The following is a 20,499-nucleotide window of genomic DNA, read 5'->3' as shown; positions in this document are numbered from 1 at the left end:
AGTTGACAAAAAATATTAATGTAAACGAAAATATAAGTATCCCTAATCATTAATGAAATGAACATTTTTTCACTGCAAAACTCGATAGTATGGACCTACTGTGAAGATACAAAAAATTTAAATAAAACTTGGTACACGGTGTTAAGTGGGATGAGGTAAGCTCCATTTTCAATCGAAAGTATTATTTTTGGGATTTGACAGAAACGACTAATGACGTCATCAATTATATTTTTTCCAGAAACATGCCCAAATTTTTTTCCCGTTAAAAAGCTCTCTTTTTTATAATAAACTTCTATTAGAGAAATTTTTCGGTATTACTTCCCTTTTAAAAGTTATAAGCAATATCGTCCTAACGAGTCTCAAAAGAAATACCACCATTAGCGGTGGAATGATCAAGTAGTCGTTGGAAAATAATTGAATGTTCGAGTTTGAGACACCCTGTATTTACAATAATTGAATTTGAATATATGTATTCGTTTTCTAAAATTTTTAAGTAGAAGTATGTTTCAGAATTCATTTTGAAAATCATTTTCATCAGCAATAATTTTAAATTTTTTTATGGTAAAATTTTCAGGCACACTTCTGTAAGTACCACATTATTGAATTGGAAACTAAAATAATTGGTTTCGTCGCCTTCAAACTGCGGTTAACCTTTATCTCCATTCATGGACAAACCTGATCACGTTATGAGTGTCTTAATAAAACTTTAGTCTCAGGTAATAACCACCCTAAGTACACAGTAAAAACTTGATTAAAACAAGCGTATCTGCGCATTGCAATGCAGTCACCGTCGTCACCGATCTACTTGACTTGAGTAGGCTTTACGCTAGGGGTTAGCAACCCCTGCATGTGTAATCGTCTAGACTTTACTATCTTCAGAGTGGTAGTAAAAATTGTTTGTGCACAACTCTAATGGAGTTTTATCATCTTTAATGCGGTGCCGGCTTGATAGTTTAAATAGTTCTCTTTCGTGAACCTAGGATAAGAATTTACGTGAGGTGCTCTACGGGTAAAAGTACGGAAATACAAACAAGTGCGACCGTTTTGTTGTGTTATCGATCCGTGTTTATTTGTCGTGTGATTCACTTTGTAGGGGATGTATCTGATAAGAGGTGGAAATCGCGGAATGGGTATGAATTTTTATTAACCCGGGTTGGATATTGCCACTGCCAACATTATTAAAACCTTGGCTTTAATGTTTGCTATTTTAATGAATGAAAGATAACGTATTTATAAAGTATGACACAAAGTTCAAAGGGGAGAGCAGATAGCCTCTCTGTATCGTTAAATCAGGTCTTAAAACAAACTTTGTTATACTGCTACTTAAAACACTATAAAAACTTTGCTCCACCAAAATCAGGCAGGGACTGCTTTTATTTAATACACTGTTCAACAGGTACTACCCAATAATAGAACAGGGATTTTACAAACAATAATAAAAGAAGTACATTAATTACAAACAAAATTTCACAAAAATACAAATACCTACATCATAAAAAAGAAGGAAATAAATAAAATCTGTACACTAAATAATACACATAAATGATGATTAAAATTACATATTTGAAACTACCAGATGTTAAAAATAATTTTTTTTTAAGTCATTAAGGCTGCAGTTAAAGATATCTAGAGAATTTTTATTATATTTGTTACTGATTTCATAAAGTGGTCAATGTTTGAGTACATTAGTACGAGGAGTTGGTAAATAAAATGTTTCGTTTTCTCTAGAGCTAAGTCTAGGTATAGAGAATGATAATTTGGCTAGAAATTCCTGGCAGTCAGCCAAATTACGTAAAATTTTAAAAAGAAGGACCTGCGAAAAGTATTTCCGTCTAGTTTCAAGGCTAATAAAGGAATGTCTACTCAAAAGGTCCTCATGCGGATATCCGATATATGGATAGTAGCCATCAGATTTAAAATTTAAAAATTTAAAAAATCGACGCTGAATCGATTCCAGTTTATTAATGTGGACGCCACTGTGCGGAGACCATACGGGAGAGGCATATTCAAGATTCGATCTAACGTAACTAAAGTAAAGGAGCTTTATGATTTCTAAGCTTGAAAAATCACGACAGTTGCGAACTTTTAACAAACTTTCAGTCAATTTCTGCTATTCTAAATGACTATAAATGCAAATTATTTAGAAATGTTTTCGTATGTATTTTTCATATATATTTTTAAATTATTAAACATATAGTGAAAACCTTAATAGAATATATTTATTTGATTAACTTGACAGATACATTTTTTTTTATTTTATACTGCTTTTCCAAATGTATTACAGAAACCGCTAATTGAATTTCAAGAAGCGTTATTTTACTTTAATCTCTTTCAATTTAATTTATGAAGACATTGCGAGTTAGTCTGGTCTGTGCAAGATTATGTTATAACGAATTCGATAATTCCGTTTCAGTTTCAGAAATTGTTTTCGGGTTAGGCTCTGTGGGGGCGGACCTGCTGTTAGAACCTCTAGGTCCGTTCTGATGATTATTTCTGTTCTCTTAAGGTCTAAGAACGGAACCGCTCCTCAGATAACGGTGATCTTCTGAGATGTCCTTTAGTGGCCTCTAGAACTGGTCGTTTCGCTATTCTTCACCAGTTCTTCAGTGGTTACTCTGCAAATGCTTCGCCGCGACTGAATCTTCAATCCTCAGTTCTTACTCCTCAGACTCCTCAGTCGAGCAGAAGCACTTGTAGAGTGCCGTTAAGGTTAAGGAAGTGATTGGTGGCGACGATGTACAGAGGCCATTGTTTAGCAACCTGAAAAACCATCATACTTAAAAAAAAGCTAAATTTATTTCAAATAGTTACTACTCATGAGGGCCGTCTTTAGGCGCCGGGAAGCGAAAATCAGCCTGTGAAATAAAGCAGCCAATAAAAAGCCAAAAAAGCAGCCAATAAAAAGCCAAATAAAATGCAGCCAATAAAAAAATAAAATTTAATTTTCATGTTCCATTTTTTTATTTAATACTTGTACCTGTACAATAAAGTTAGGTACATTTTCAACCCTCGTATTCAATTTTTGTAGCTTTTAAATCGGCAAAGTTTTTAATAACATCGTCTCTTGAAATCTATTTTCTGTTCGATATTTATTATGGCCAGATTTGTCGATCTATCTTGTGTCATGGTTGATCGTAATGTTAATAAAATCGAATCATTTCATTTAATTGTAAGATCGCCGTGTCAAGTTGTAAAAAAAATTTACTTTAAATTTTATTATTGGGTTTAATATGGGCTCATCTGCAGCATCGTAATTAAAATGTCTTTTTCGGGGACATGGACGAGCAGTTTCAGTGAATTCAGGTTCTCATTCCTTCAGCAATTGATTCTGAATCAAGTTAATTGTTCCAATGCACTGACTGTCCGGTATACGCCTAAATCTTTTTTGAACAGATTGGTCATGTTTGTTGGAACATCAATTTAATTCTTGTAGTAATAAGATCTAAATTGACTTGCACATCGCAAGTCGCAGTTGAGTAAGCGAATGTGCGAAAGCTTCATGTGTGTTTGTAGACAATATTGGTGCCTATATTTTTATAGGTATAATGAATGTTTGTTAAGTAATTTTCAAAACTAGCAGATTACTCTGCTAGATACTGAAGGTATAAGGCGATCGGCTTGCGCCCCATTAGGAAAAAAGTGTAAGAACAATTTTTATAGATAATTGGATGATCTACAATTTGTCTTACCTATTTTTATGATAAAACTTACCGTTTTATATATATAAGTAAATTTTCTTGCAGATGTGGGATCGATGGGGACTTTTCACATTTCATTTATAATGGTGTTCCCAACATTCGTACAAATTTTCAGCTTTATGCCAATTATGGCAAGCTTACCTCTATTTTTTGAGTTACTTTGACCGGGTTATATATCCATAAAGCTGTTTTTATCACCTATCTATCCATGGTGCATAGTTTAATAGATATATTTTAAGCATTTTGGATCAACTATAAGGTGCTTTGCATGACCTTTAATCACAGTACTATTACTTTTTCTCAGGAAATACGTAATTATGTAATTTTATTAACCGTGAAAAAAGAGAGTGGAGTAAAATGTGTTCGTATATCGCTCCAGTTGTTGTAACAGATTCGTTTTCATAAGTATGTTTTTGTTTTTGTTGAGATAAAATTTCGCCATAAAATTTCATGGTGGTTCAATATTTACTGTGGTCTATTGTTGTTTTTAAAAAATTATAATAGGTACGATAACAAATGGAATATGAATATAAAGTTACTTACGCTCGTTGTAGGTATGTATGGAAAAAAAGCTTTTATTAAAATTGATTTCTCTAGAATATGAAACAGTTCATAGTCCCTGGATCTGTGGATCAATTATTAAATTCGATAAACATTAACTCTTTAAAGACTTACATTGCACTTACTTATCCTTAGCTAGGAATCTTTGGGCTAAGCTTTATTGATATTTTTAGTGAGAACGGCTTCAGGTATTTCTGCTTCTAGTACACGTATTTATATCTAAATTCAGTTGATTTTTACCTTTAATTATTGTAAGTTATTAGTATAAGATTCATCATTCTGCATTGAACACCTTTTAGATCAGGTATTTTTTTCCTTTTAATTTTGACACCCTGTATATGGAACACTATTGATTTGTATACTAATGTTTATATAAGGTCTGTTCCAACAAGAGTCAGGGATTGGTTCCGAACCGTTCGAAGTGTTTGGCCAGCTAAGTTCTAAATGTGTCTTCACTGAATATATCGCAAGAATTTCCTTTCCGGTTTAAAATCGCTCAAAGAATCGTCCCATATGGTTTGTCGACATATTTAATTAGCACCCAATTTTTAAAGATAAAAAATGGCTTTATTGATAAAGATTTATTACACCCAGAAAACATTAATTCTTATTTTCACGTTTCTCGTCCTTTTTCAACTTGTTTAATATAACAGTCTTGTATTTTCTCCTTCTTCCACGACAATACCAAACAGTGCAATAAGGTCGTTCTTTGCGCAAAAAGTACTTGCTATTTGGATTAAACCACACAAATTCGCCAGTATCTGTATGAACTAATTGGAGTAGTGGTTCCATTTGACTTAATGAATAGTATTAATCCGAATAGGACAACTAAAATTTGTAAAATCAACATTCAATATACACTTTAGTCAAAAAAAAATGTGTACAATTTTGTTGTTACTGTATCTCGTCCACCATCGATCTCTCACTGATCTCTTTAGAAGGAAAAGTAGGAAAGATATGCAATAAAATGATGCAATTTGCTATTCTGGTAGCAGAATTGTAGCAATAAAACGCCGCTAATAACTTTTGTGTTTTCCTTCTGACTTTATTCAGGTAAGCGGCAGTATCAGTTTTGACAACAATGTAGAAGTGTTACCCACTAAAAATATTTATGTGGAATATGAAATATAGTTACAATGCATTTATTTTCGAATATTTCTGTGGACCAGCACATATCGCAGCATATTATTTTAATTTAAATTAACATAAATGTTTATAGCTGTCCCAGTTTAATATGGGGATGATATATCTAAATAGCATGTTCTACAGTTATTGATTAAAGATTAAACAACCATAGTTGAAGACATGTAAGAATTCTTAAAGATTTTGGTTAAACTTTAGTTGCAAAAGGCTCGTTATATAGGAACAGAGGAAACCTAGTCAGTTTTAACATTAGATATAGATATGGATAAATTAGCAATAATCTACAGCTTTCTTAGGCAATCTTTTATCGCACATTGCAATTAGAAAGTACTTTCTCCAAGCATAAAATTCCCAGCTGGTTCATAAGATTCGTTGCTGGGACAATTTGCCTAATGGGCACGAAATCCAAATGACATTTTCGAATAGCGAGTCGTCTTCGCCAATCATCTGGTAAATGACACTTAACAGGCCAATGCAATTAACCCGTGGAATACGTGGGGGCCGCGCCACGAAGCTACCTCATCGCCGTGACTGTGCCCCCCACTCAACCCAACGGGTCTGTCGTCGTTTTCTCCGTACCAGGGAGACCGTGCCAGCGACTTCGCGGGTCGTCTATTTTACACGTAACTTAAAAAGCACCTGTATTTGTTAACCCTTGCGTCGCACCTGCACGAAAACACCCCGAAATAAACCCTCGGCGAGGACAAGTGCGTTTGAACAGTGACATCCAGTGGTTTCATTTTCCAGTTCTGTTGACCTATCGGAATAACTGTGTTATTTTTTTAATTGTTGTTGGTGACGTCACTATGTTTATTTGTTACGCCCGTGGATAGTGCAAAAGGTAAATAATTATTATGTTTGTCGATTTATATTTTTAAGTTAAATTGAAGTGAACCGCTTTATCATAGGTGATTCATTTGTAAGTCCTCTTTTGTGTGCCACACCTGTGAAAGAGTTGTGAACCATCGGCGTCTCCACGCGTACGTTGGCTGGCAACGCTGCAGTCGCATACCTGTTTACTAACCGAATATTTTATGTGGTTAACTTTTTAACGTCTTTTAGTGCCAATTCATAACGAAAAAGGTACAAGCGTCATCACTTTTATTACCATAAATGCATTGGAAATAATTTTAATCTGTTAAGATCAACCAATCGTTTACTTTATTTAAAAAAGTGTTAGGTATTTCTGTTTCAACAACCTTTAATGATCTTGACCTCTTTGAATTTTTAAAGCGCCAGCAATTCGCTCACTAGCAGAAATGAGAGGATTACAAATATCGCACTTTTTCATTTTATTTTAGCATGCATATCTTCTACAACAGATTTTCTGTTATTAATGCTTCTGTTGGTACACATATAATTTTTTTACTTTACTATTACCATTAATCCCTTTGATTAGTTAAATAAACCGGAAATATTGACTAACGTTAATACAGAATTAATTAATACATGCTTTAGTTGATATAAAAAGTGTAATCTGAAGTCAAGGCCATATAGATTTGATAAAGACATTTTAGTTCCACAGTTATGTTAAGTATATGAAATTTTCAAAGGTTTTAGAACGCAAAACTTGATTCAGTAAAACTAATATTGCTATTACACCAGAAAAATTCGCGAAAATAAAAGTGGAACTCGAAAAAAGTCCTATTCGCGAAATTATTGTAAAATTGTCTAAAGAAACATAATACAAGACACCTCTCATCTCGTCAAAAACTTTTATTAGCTAACTTTTCTATTTAAATAAATAAGTGAAGAAAACAGTTTTTTCACTTTGCAGGGAAAACCATCAATTTTAGCGAAAAGTGACTCACATACAGCTTATAGGGAGTAAAATTATCTACAAAATGAGACTGGTTAAATTAAAATCGGTTAATAAACAAAAAAGTTATTGAAAAAAAAACAAGAAAAGTGCCCATATTTTAATTTGTTTATAACTATCGCATTGTTAAAATTTTATAAAACCTATGACAAGTTGAAGGTTTTGTCATACTTCAAAAGTGTGCCAAAAGTGAGCGCTGTAGGTGCAATAGTTTTCGCACAATTCTATTTGTTTATAACGGAGTCTCCAAAAGTTATAACTTTAACACCTCTGTACAAGCGTTAATTTTCAACCAAACATGATTCTGAAAGTGTCATTGTAATCTTAAAGACGTAATTAAGCGACGTATTAAAAAATATCACCGTTTTTTTGACATTAACATTCTCAAATGTGCATTAAAAAACCGTGCGTTTTTCGCTTATAAACAATTTAAATAACACTGTTGCTATTTATGCTAATTCACCGAAAATAGATGCAATGGATAGCTGGCAAAAAAATAAATATAAAAAAAGTACCCTCTACGACCAACAGGAGCCAAGATAAGAATTTTTTTTAAATCTTAGCGCAATTGTTTATAAATACTAAGACTTGAATTTTTCGCAAAATAATGTTTACGACGTAAACTACGGCTTCCCGTGAATTGCATTGAAAAATGTGGAAAATTAACGACTCACGAGCCCTTTAAAGAGAAGGTACTCCCTAAGTAAACTGTCCATCGGCCGGCGGCGTGGTGGTGGGGGAAGCTCGTCCAAGCGAGTCGCGCGCGCGAGAAAAGTTAATTCCAAAGTTCAAATTGATGCGCGCTGTAAATTTTGTAATATCTCGACTTCTATTCATTGTAGAAACTTATTTTTATTTTAAACTGAGGTAGACGAAAAAATAACAATGGGCATATTTACGAATTCGTAGAATAGCCCTGAACCCCAGAATAAACGCATCTTTTATATATTTTTTTTAATTTACAAAAATATCACAAAAATTATTGTTAAACGAAATATTAATTAAAATTTCAATTTCGGTATTATTTTACCATTATTAAATAAATAAATGAAGCTATCGTTCATTTTAAAAGTTATTTTTCGAGTAAAAATTGATTTCGTTTCTTATTAATTTATTGTTTGAATAGAAATCGCATGTGGTTAATCTGAAACAAATGGACAATCACTAGAATTGGTGGTATTTCTAGTACGATTTTAAATTTGATGGAATCGTCGATATGAATATGGCCGAAACTGAACCTTTTCTTTCCAGAGTCTAAACTTTGTTTTATTTTATTATTTTAGTACCTAGTTTAATTTATTTTTCTTTCTTTAATAAAAAAAAGTAGATAAATAGTTACTATGTCAAGAATTAATATTATCAAGGTATTATTGACCTTAAAAATTTTTCGGATTCGCCTTGCCACCTTTAAGACAATGGAAAATATCGTTGACAGGAATAGGATATCCGAGGGATGTTCTTTTGTTACAGTTTAATATGACCTTTAATGCTTCTAAGAGAACCAATTAGTATTTTACAGACTATGAGAGATTGCATGTCGGTTGCTTGTTGCTTTGGTTACTCAACATGAAGAAATCATTTACTTACATTAAGCATTAGAATAGGAATTGTTGTAAAGTAGTGCGTATATTTAAATACCAAATCTAAGTAAACTCTTATATGAATTGAAAGTTTATTTCACCTAGAATTCGTTTTAAAAAAGTATATATCTATTTGTTTAATTGGACTTTTGATGCAAGTCTTCTTTTTACTTCCTTATATTAATAAATCAGCAAGTGAATGCACGGAAATTAGCTACTAATTAACATTAAAACCATGCAAACGATTTACTACACTCATGCATAAAATGTATAGAACGTGCTAAAACATGCTAAAACTTAAGTACCTATACCTTTTATCAAGAAGCAAAAGTTTCTTCACAAAACCACAATACATTTTTATATTCTCCTTGATTCTTTGATTACTTATATCTAAAAGACAACGAACTGTCGTTGATAGGAATAGGATGTCGTTTTGATACCATTTAATGTGACCTTTAATGCTTTTGAGAGAATCAAATACAATTACAGATTACAATAGATATTTCTGGGATAATTAACTGATGTCTTTGCTTCATTAAAATATTCATAGAAACATTCTCTGTCTAGGATAAAGAAAACATTTATCTTCATTAGGTAATCGATTATTAATTGACGGCAAAATGGTGCGTACATCCAAATGCTATTATAAGATAATTAAGTTACTATAATGTAGGGTACATATTTCCAAAATTTACTTAAAATAATTTGGCGCCTATATCTATTACTATTTCTCAGACTTGGCTACCAATCGAAGTAAAGAAATTAACTTTAAAACTGAAGCTATTCGTGTAAGATATTTATGTAACATATAACAACATGAAAAAAAAAAATAATAATAATAAGATATGAAAACCTTTAACCTCTATACAGGTTGTTACAAATTCGCTTCTCACTATAGGGATCTCGGAAACGGAAAGAGATCCGAACTAGCTTAAATGGGGGCAAAGTTGCAAAATCAGGGGACCAACATTATGTTTCTATAAAATCAAGGCTAACATGAGTTTTCGAAATATTTGAAAAAAAAAGAAATTTCAGAAAACCGTTTTTGTTCATTTCAACCTTTTGAGGTGATATTGGAAAAAGAAGAACAACAATAATGCAAAAAATTAAAGGGTCAAAAGATTTTCCGAAATTTTTCCGTGATTTTTGACAGACTGTATTTAGGTGAAAAATGGTCATATTGGGAATTAACAAAAAAAACATTTTGAAGCTCTATAAGATTCTAGTTTTTAGATCTTTCGGTCGAAATTTTTTAGGAGCATGCAATTCTCAGAAATAGCGTGACAAAAAAATGTTGCAATTTCTTTTTATTTTCCACGCACAGTCCACGCACTTGGAAATTTTTTTTTCAACTAAGCCATTGCATGGACCAGATAACTTGTTTATTCAGCTTTAATTTCCTTTTTTTAAATTTCGATACGACCATTTTTCATCGAAATATCGGACTTTTAATGGAAAAGCATCCTTTTGTCTTCAATCATCGATATCTCGGCGATAAATGGTCGTACAAAGAATTTAAGGGCAGTTTCGAAAACTGGAATAAATTTCCTGTAACATGCTGCCGTAACTTTTCGGAAGAAATTTTTTTGAGGTTTTGAGGAAATCTTTGAAGTTTTTTTTTGTTTTTTTGGAAAACCTTCCGGACATTGAAGCACACAAAATCCAATTGTTTCCGGCACGATTCGGCTTTTCCCTTCTGTTTATCAACTTTTAATTAAATTAAAATTAAAGTTGATGACCCAAACCAGTTTTCGACCCCGATTCATATCGTTTTTTTAGACAAATTTTTAATTAGCTTTTGTGCAGTCTGTAATCACTTAAAAACAGTTTTTTTCAAAACTATCCTTTTTCTTCTCTGAAAAAAAATCAGAAATTTCTTTTTCATCGATTTAAACGTTATTTGCGGTAAAAATGTGAGAAAACCTCAAAATTTTTTTTCCATTTTAATCATGATTACGAAGTGTTTAAGCTCAAAAAACGTGACCCATTATTTTTTTTCAAAAGTTTGACTGTTTGAAACAAAGAAACGGTTCGCTAGATCGAGATGAAACTTCACAGGGTTCTTCTGGGTATATCGAACTGTAACAGACATTAGTCATTTCGTGAATATTTCTAATTAGCCGTCAATTTTCTAAAAAACCATAAGTTACCCTTTTTTCCTGTTTTTTTTTAATTCGTGTTTTACACGGTAAAAAAATATTTTCGAAAAGTTGCGGCAGCATTCCAGTTTTCGAAACTGCCCTTCAATTCTCTGTACCACCATTTGTCGCAGAGATATCGGATCCTTTTCGAATTAAAAGTCCTATATTTCGATGAAAAATGGTCGTATCGAAATTTTAAAAAAATATTTTCCAAGTCCGTGAAAATAAAAAAATTGCAAAATTTCTTTGTCGCGCTATTTCTTAGAATTTCATGATAACCGTAGCTCTTAAAAAAATAGAATCTTAGAGTTTTAAAATGCTTTTTTCCCGATACGACCATTTTTCACCTAAATACCTACAGTCTGTCAAAAATCACGGAAAAAGGACCCCGCACTTTTCTTATGTAAAAGTGGTTTCAGTTAAATTGACTGAAATTTTTATATGTTACAGCTTTTAACCTGTCGATCAAAAGTCTCCATTGACACAGTATCCTAAAGTTCATAGTTTTCGAGTTAAGTTGACTTCAAAGCAATAACTCTGTATTCGAAGGGGTAAAAATGTTATTTGATATTTTTTGTTGTTTGCATTTGCATTACCTAAGGTGTACTACCACGTGGAGGTTGCAAAATCGGTCCAACATCTCTTTGGGGTCCCCTTGCCTCTCACCATCGGAGTCTTTTTTACCGTGAGTTCCCCTTGCCTCTCACTAATCTTAGTACGTCTAGATGCATTTATTTTATTTTCATGGATCCAATATATCATCAATTTCTATGTTATTATATCTGTTGAGACTATCATTAATATAGTTTAATATTGCGTCACTGGGGTAATGTATATTTTGTTGATATCGCTCAAAATCCAAATACCACAACACGCTGGCTACATGAGCACAACAACCTATTGTTCTTGCACCAGTTTTACAAGTGCAATAATAACCAAGAATGAGCTCTTCGTTTTCATCTAGTTCAGTCGCATAAGATACCCACAGCTGATGTTTCACTGCATTCCGGAAACATGAGTAAATTCTGATCCGTAGAAAACCTGGTCCTAGAACATGTTCAATCGAATTGAAATACTACTGTTTCTTTTATATCAGCTTATCTTGAATGTAAGATGGAGCTAAACGAACCTGGTAAACACCAATGGTTATCCTATGTAAATAATCGAGGTCAAATCTAGGAAATTCTCTAACATGATTTTCATTAAGTTGGTTCCATTAGCATTCCTTCTAAAGAGATTTTCGACTTCAACTCGAGTTTAAACTACATTCACATTATTAATTCTTTGACGTAATTCTCTTGCTAATGGAACAGTAGTATTCTGCATTATTAACAGGTTAACATTATTAAAGAGGTGTTGGACCGATTTTGCAACCTCCTGGTGGTATACCTTGGGTAATGCAAATGCAAACGGCAAAAAATATCAAATAACGTTTTTACTCCTTCGAATACAGAGTTATTGCACTCAAGTCAACGTAACTCGAAAACTATGAACTTTGGGATATTGCGCCAATGGAGACTTTTGATCGGCAGGTTAAGAGCAGTAACATATAAAAATTTCAGCCAATTTAACTGAAACCACTTTTACATAAGAAAAGTGCGGGGTCCAAATTTCGGAAATTCTTTTGATCCTTTAATTTTTTGCATTAGTTTATCACAACCATATTTTAATGTATTAATGTTAATAATTTATCGAACATTATAAGAGTATGAGATACATATATCGCGAATCACGATTCGCGATCACAAAAAATTTTCTGGTAGATACTAAAATTTATGGATGCCCGTCTATTTTAATAATTTAATATAAATAATTTCAATTAAGTTTGAAGAAACGCTTTCAGAACTGTGAAAAACGACATTAAATTAACTTATAATAGATTTTAAATCTCAAACTTACAGCTTAATTTACCGTAATATTTTACAGATCTCAGAAATTCTCGCTTAATTACATTGGCAGTGATTTCACTTCCTTTAGACATAACTGTAAAATTAATATAACTTTGTAAAAATTACATAAACTAAAGTGTGGAATGTGGGGTGTCTATAAACTAATAAAAAGAAACTTCGATTATCATCGCACCCGTTACATACTTAAAGATAAATCCAATAGAACAGACATTCCAAGTTGATGAGTCATCGCGTTAATTTATCAATATTGTGCTACCATTTTGCGGTAGATAAGTAAGTCCGTACATGGAGCCTGAATGTCAAATTAATAAGTGCACTGTAATAGAATACGTAGGTATTGTTAGTCACTGCTTTACTAAACTATTTACTTTTTTAAATTGGAGTAAAATATTTCCTTCAAATTCAAGGTAATGTTTTGATGTTTCAGCAGTGCATGAGCATAAGTTTGTTATTTGTTTAAATGCACTCTTTCATGTAAGTAAATAATAAACATCTGTTGGTGGATAGTACACGTATTGAGATAGGTTGTAAGTAGGTTATGACTGGTAAACAAATACAAGAATTTTACACATTTTGTACCTACTGACGTTGCCCATGATTAATCGTATGCTTCTGCCCAATTACCTACTTGAAATTCCAGGAATGAAATTAATTAACCTCTAGACATTAAGCGTTCAATGAGGTCTTTGCAATCTGGCATTCATTCTTAATAAGGTTAATTATTTTCGCTTTTAAAAGCGTTTCATATCCTGATGATGTTTGTTCTTGACAGACAGTTATCTCATTTTAGATGTCTATTTCTCTTTTCGACACGAGAACTTCAAATCAGACCGACATGACAAATTATACCCAGCTTTTAGTTTTCTGTAGGCATTTAGAAAAAATCTGAATATTTTACAATTTCTTAGGTACTAAATATAAATACCTAAACCCCGTATTTAAGCATTTCTCGAGTTCTCGAACAACTTTTTAAATACAGTTTTATAAGTTAATAAACAAAAATTAAAGGCACTTTGCTTAGAGAAATTGTAACATTTTGAAATTTTTTGGACGCCCTGTATTTTTTATTACATATTTGATTACTGCCCATGGCTTCGTAAGATAAACAAAACTTTTTGTCAAGAATAATTTTTTCTCGAAAAATCAACAATAAAAAAGTGTACAAGGGTGCGGTACCCTAACCGGTGACACACTGTATACGTGTGGGTCCTGGAAAATCCATATGCAATTCAAAGAACTAATTTTTAGCAATGAATAGCAATAAATGTAAAGGTACTCTGAATTATTATACCTAACACACTAACTGTACAATATTTACATTTTTTATTAAATACTTTTCTAGAATTGTTATGGCACAACACAACTAAATGTTATACAAAACGTGTGCCTTTTCTTGGTGCAGTATTATATTCTCGACGTGAATTCATGTTTATTTAAAACATACATTCGATGATTATAAGTAGATGGGACGAAATGGTTCAGTTTGACTTGACTTAAATACTGCGAGCTATAATCGAAATCGATTCTAGAAATCATGTCACGTTATTTACTGCTTGCACCAAGTCGAATCAAGATCTGTTTATAAAATAACAGTTATAATTATGAACAATGCCAAGATCTGTAAACAAGCGATAATCATTTAAATCTGGGTCATATGCTGGATGACTAATAATTTTCTGCTGAAACAATTTTTCGGTCTTCGCGACATGCGGGTGAAAGAGGTTTAGTTGGTCAGTTTGGTCCTCGCTATTTATTTTGAATGGTATATATCAATTAACAATGGCATGTGTGACAATAATACTATATTTAACGTTTTACTTGAGTCGCACAAAGGAATATCTCTTTATCGCAGAAAATAAAACAAAATTTTCGACTACCCGTATCTTGAATTTTTCTGGTTTGGGCTGAGAATGGGTATTGAGTTCAGAACTCAAAAAGTTTTCAGCAACCGTAGCGATCCATCTGGCACAGATTTTAGAGCAGTGTATCAAGTGCATAAATGCGATCGTCTTTGATCACTTTATCCGTTCGTAGCTACAAATTCGTTCTCGAGATCTTCCTTGTTTGAACCAGCGACACCATCTTCTCATCTTAGCAAAGCATACGTTGGTCTTGGCAGGATTTTGTATGAAGCTGTTTTTATGAAGTTATTTTTTATTACGCTGTTTTTTATGAAGCTATTATGTCTGTTATCTTTCAGAAACGGGTAGCAGATGCCGCGTACGACTACCTATAATAAATAGGAATATTTGTTTTCAGTAATTCAGTCCCAGTTTATAGCAGATAGGTAGTTTAATTTTTATTATCGCAATTTACCAGCAGTTGCAATAGGTGCATCTTTGCTTTTAATTCTGTTGCATAACTTTAACATCAAACCGTTCAGCTTTCAACTTCCGCATTGTATAATTTGTACCTACTACCGAGGCATTAGAAAGCAATATCTTTTACAGCATATTGCCATAAGATACAAATATATTATTTAATCTATACGAGTACTTTTAGCAATAGATTGGCTTGTATCTAGCTAATTATATTCTTTAATTTGACCAGTGTCTTTAAATCCCGTGTAATTCACATTCACGACATTGCAAGGTGAAAAAGTATTAATTAATATAATTGGGTAACATATAAATGGTACTGGTACTATCAAGGTACTGTTTGTATATTTCTACACATTAGTGTTAATGAATCGACCAAGATAAACATCATTTTTGAAAGTTGTATAAATAGTAAGTATAAATAAAAATAAATTTTTTGCTTGGATGTTGTCAGTTGTCCTCTGCGGTAAAATGTAATGGTAACTTCTACCAGTATCACTTGTGTTATATTTAGGAACAGATGTCATATAGGCATAGTATAAAGTTAGATTTATGTTCTCTATAAAATGTCTCTTAAATAAATTTAATATTTCATATTTTTTATAGTTATTTTCGTTGTGTTTTTTCGTAGTTTAGTGCATAGTTTTTAGTAGAATCAGAGGCACCTATGTCTCATCAATTGTTTTGGATAATTTTAAATTCAATATAACGGCAATCATTAATAATTATGATCCTAAATATAGTTTTTGAAATAAAAATATTTAAATTCAATACATGTAATGTCAGTGTCAGTAGGTACTTACCTATATATTATTTATCTATATACATGCTCAAATATTTATACGAGGACTAACAATAATATATCCAGTTATTTAAATGCGTTATAAAAGTATCATAACTAATCAGTTCGAGACAAATAATAGATATTAAAGAGAAAAAGCAAAATTTGAGGTAGGTGTGATTTACATATTTTTAGTAAACAAAAACATTTTTTAAAATTCTTTAATAAGTAAATAAAGGAAAGTGGATTCAGTCAAGGTCGAATAAGAGATTATATCTAAGGCGTATTAAGTAATTTAGCAGTATGAATTTAAAAATAAAAATGACTGATTAAATATTCAAAAATAGAATTGCAGAACTATCGGTACTATAAAATATTTGCATATTAAGATAAAGATCAAAATTTCATTTGTGGTACACAAAATGATGACATGACTCAAATTTTAAATGTATAATTAATCCTAAATGTCTTTGACCCTGTAATACAGCAAGTAACATATAAGGGAATTTTGAATGACAAATAGAAGCTGTTCTATTGTTCCTCTAATAAATTTTAAACAAGCTTAATACTAATTAACGTTGAATATAACTAAATCAAGAAAATTATCACTGCACTGCAAGTAGTCTAGGATATGACGCGTCAAAAATCCATGAACCCTAACTTTCTGCCGTGTGGTAAATAAGCTCCCTAGTCGATGTCGCCGGCCATTTTCGAGATAGAGGGGGGGGGGGAGGTGGTGGTGGAAATCTGGGGAAAAAAGTGGACTCTAACCGTCTGGAAACCGGGAAAAGTAGTGGCAGACAAAACTTTATGGCGGTTTCGGAGGGGGGTGGGGTTGAAGAAAACCGAAAAAAAGTGGATCCTACCCGGATCTACTGAAAGTGCGATTTTCTTGTTACAACATGCACTTTTATGGAAAAATAGTGGCAGATACCGCAGACTAGTAGTATGACGGTAATTTGAAACCCAGCGTGGGAGCATTTTTTATAAAACTCGAAAACTGCTGTAAAACAGTAACAGTAAAATAAGTAAAAATTAAAGAAAATTTCTGCCGCTTGCCATAACGACCGCACAAATGTTACATACTGCTGGCAGACATTTCCCAGACCCCTCTCCCCACTGTAATGTCAATGTCAATGTTTGTCAATGTAATGCACGCCCACTAGCAAACGAACCATGTTACCCCTTTTGGGGTGGTTTTGGGGGGGAGGGGGGAATTCTAGAGAAATTAAATTTTTTTAAATCTCAACGAAACTTGATGAATCAAATTTGGAGAATACGGAGACGATAGAACATCTACATCTTTTCATCTATTTGATTATTGTTCATTTAACCACTGAAACTGACCACTTATCATTCCGTTTACCTAACAGTATCGTTTTGATGGTCTAAAAGCTAAAATTTAAAAAATACAATTTTATGAATATTTTTCTTGATGTAATAGTTTGTTCTATTTTGTTGTGCTCTTAATAAAATTTCTAATAAATATAAATAACAGAAAAATAGCAGAGTTAGAGTAATAAACGGACAGATAGAGAGATTTATTCATAAAATATGATTCATCCACATATCGTAAACTAAATAAAACTATTAAATGAATTGTGACTTAAACATGTAAAAAATGTCGTTATGTATCAACTGAAAATAAATATACAAATGATCCCGCAGGTTATATATTTGTATTTATCTATTAAATAAAATGAAATTTGCCAGACAGAGAGCGCTAATAAGTCCGAGTCCCAGTATACCGGTATATGTCTGGTGGGTCTGGTGCTGTTTGGGACATATAGTCCGCTTCCCATAACATCATTAGTTAAAAATGCCCCTTTATTGTTTAATTCGAAAACTATCAGTCAATTTTTGTTGTTTCTAAACTATTTTATATATTTAGTCTAGTGTTTCGAGCCATTTATTTCTTTAAAATTTTTTGCGACTTACTGATTGTGTTGAGATTTTGAAATATCTCATGATAGTTAAAGAATACAATAATATGACAGAACTTTATAAGAAATAATTATTATTCTTACCTTCTGATTATAAATCTTACATTAATGGTATAGGTGTTGTGGTTCTATAAAAAATTGGTATTGTTGAGGTATCTAAGTAACAGTACAGTGTTTTTATTAGATAACTCTGAATTGAATTGAGGAAAAAAAAAGAGATGTACTTGACAACGTAAATAAAAAGACTTCACATTGAGCAAAATTTCCCCAATATAATAATAAACAAGAAGATACAGTCCATTCACGTCTCTTATGGTGAAAGTTAAGCTGCATCAATAGGCACAACATTTCTATAGGTAAATAAATATGTAAAGCTTTATAAACCTATATTTTATGTTCCAATTATTTTTTCGATGACTGACAAATAAATAGTGCCCAGAGAGGTGTAACGTAAAGCCTTCCGTTTTTATGGTATCTCAGAGCAATCGATTGTTTCGCCAGGAGTCCCGTTATTGGAAAGAGTGCCAAATTAACAGTAAACGTAACAGCAGGTGCAGTCACCACAGACAAAGCTATCTATTTGCTATAGATTTCTGACAAGAGGTCATAATAGTACCTAATTGTGTATTCCGCAAACAAAGGCACCCCTTAACACCTGACTTCCTCTTTTTCTCCCCTTTTTACCTGACGTGAATCACCGTAGTGCCTGTCCCGACTTCAGAGTCAAGATCGTTGCGCAACGTGTGGGTTGGATTAAGTCAGGTAGAAAAATTCCGAGAAATTTACCCGTGTATCAAATGACGCAGATCCGGAATAAGTGTATTATAGACAATGCATTATTAAGTGAGAAAAATTATATCCTCGCGATTATAAACATGTCTAAATTACACACTTTATTTTATGACTAACAAATTACGTATTTAATTTTAATGGAGATAATGACTAAGAGGTATGACTTTTCTCCTTAAAACGTTGGAGAGAATAATAAATAGGCATATAAGGGACGGAGTGCTGAGGAAAAATCCTCTATACAAGTACCAGTAGGCTTATTGCTTACCAAATCAGTCGACACAGTCCTTCATAACCTAGCCTCTAGAATATAGAAGGCGATGGACGATAAAAACATAACTCTGGTAGCGTTTCTAGATATTGAAGGCGCGTTTGATAATACACCCTTAGAATCTATTAATTAGGGAGGTCGCAGGTTGCCCTTTGTGACACTTTGTGTTGCTGGATAGATATCGTGTTGAAGAACCGAACGGTGACAGCTACCCATTTGGAAGAGACATCTGGTGTAAAATAAGCCGGAGCTGCTCTCAGAGGGGTGTGCTGTCTCCCTTGTTATGGGGATTAGTAGAAATCGGCGCACTGGAGGGTCTCAATCAGAAGGGATTTTATACACAAGGCTATGCGGACGAATTAGTCGTTCTTATAGTCGTAAAACACAACATCATTGTTTCAGAGCTCATAAAAGAGGCTCTGAAATGGATAAATAATTGGTGGAAGGGGCAAGCACTGTCAGACACGACGGTCATAGTTCCCTTCACCAGGAGAAGAGATTTGACTGGGCTCTTTGAACCTATATAAAGGAGAGGTATATTAGGTTTTCCAGGGAAATATCTAGGATTGGTACTGGACGATAAGCTTACCTGGAATGCACACTTGGAAAAAGTGGTAAGTAAGGTGAAGAATACGTCACCTTACAGGTAGAACCTGGGGATTGAAGCCAAAAATGTCATACTGGAATTGGATGATTACATCAATAGTAAGACCTAGGTATTTTATGGGGTATGTCGCTGTGGTAAGGTGGCAAAAACCATAACAGACCATAGCGAGGAAAAAACTAAATAGAATCCAGATAATGGCCTGTTTGGGTATAACGGGAGCGATGTCATCGACTTCGACAACTGCAGTAGAAGCCATGCTAAATCTGCCACTGTTAGTCAGGAATAATAATGGATTATGGAAACATCTATGTCGGAACCTACTCTGGGGATGGTATCGGACAAGATAATTTCAAGGTTCCACTTCCATAAGCCAATCGAGACTCGAATAGACGAACAGAGTAAATGGCAGGAAAAGTTTGATACCCTGGAAAAATGGAGCCTGGTTACAGATGGCTCCAAAATGGCCAGGGGGACGGATGCAGGATGGACTAAAACATAGATGGAGTGCAAAATACAGTCTGAAGCAAAGTGATGACACTTATCACGGGACCCTGTTACTTTAGGAAACATCTACAGAAGCTCAGGCTTTTAGACAGTCCGGTCTGACGAGGATGTGACGACCTGCATCTTAAGAGAAAAATGCGTTGACCTTCAGCACTTAAAATCGCTTGTCTTCTCCCTTTTTCTTAATAACCTTCTATTTTTGCGCCCGCCTACTTTTTCCATGCGTCCCTTGTTTTGAGATCTCATACTGCCACCCTTTTTACACTAACTTAAGAGACAAATTCTATACGTTTAAACTATATAAAGGTAGGCTGCGTATTATAATATTAAGGATTCATATTTGAATTAATAAATATTGATAGAACAAAATTATATAAAAATCATAAAACCTATAGAAATGAAATTTTAAAACGACAATGAAATTTAGTATTAGT

General features: G+C 33.0%; 1 protein-coding gene across 1 annotated transcript in view; it reads left to right on the top strand.

Moving 5' to 3' along the window:
• LOC108909461 overlaps positions 1-20,499 on the top strand; it is a 67,480-nt gene that overhangs the window by 45,089 nt on the left and 1,892 nt on the right. The window lies entirely within an intron of this gene.

This window comes from Anoplophora glabripennis, unplaced genomic scaffold (assembly GCF_000390285.2).
Source record: "Anoplophora glabripennis isolate ALB-LARVAE unplaced genomic scaffold, Agla_2.0 scaffold121, whole genome shotgun sequence".
NCBI classification, from domain to species: domain Eukaryota; kingdom Metazoa; phylum Arthropoda; class Insecta; order Coleoptera; family Cerambycidae; genus Anoplophora; species Anoplophora glabripennis.
The sequence above is the reverse complement of the archived record's forward strand: the minus strand, read 5'-3'. Positions and strand labels throughout refer to the sequence as shown.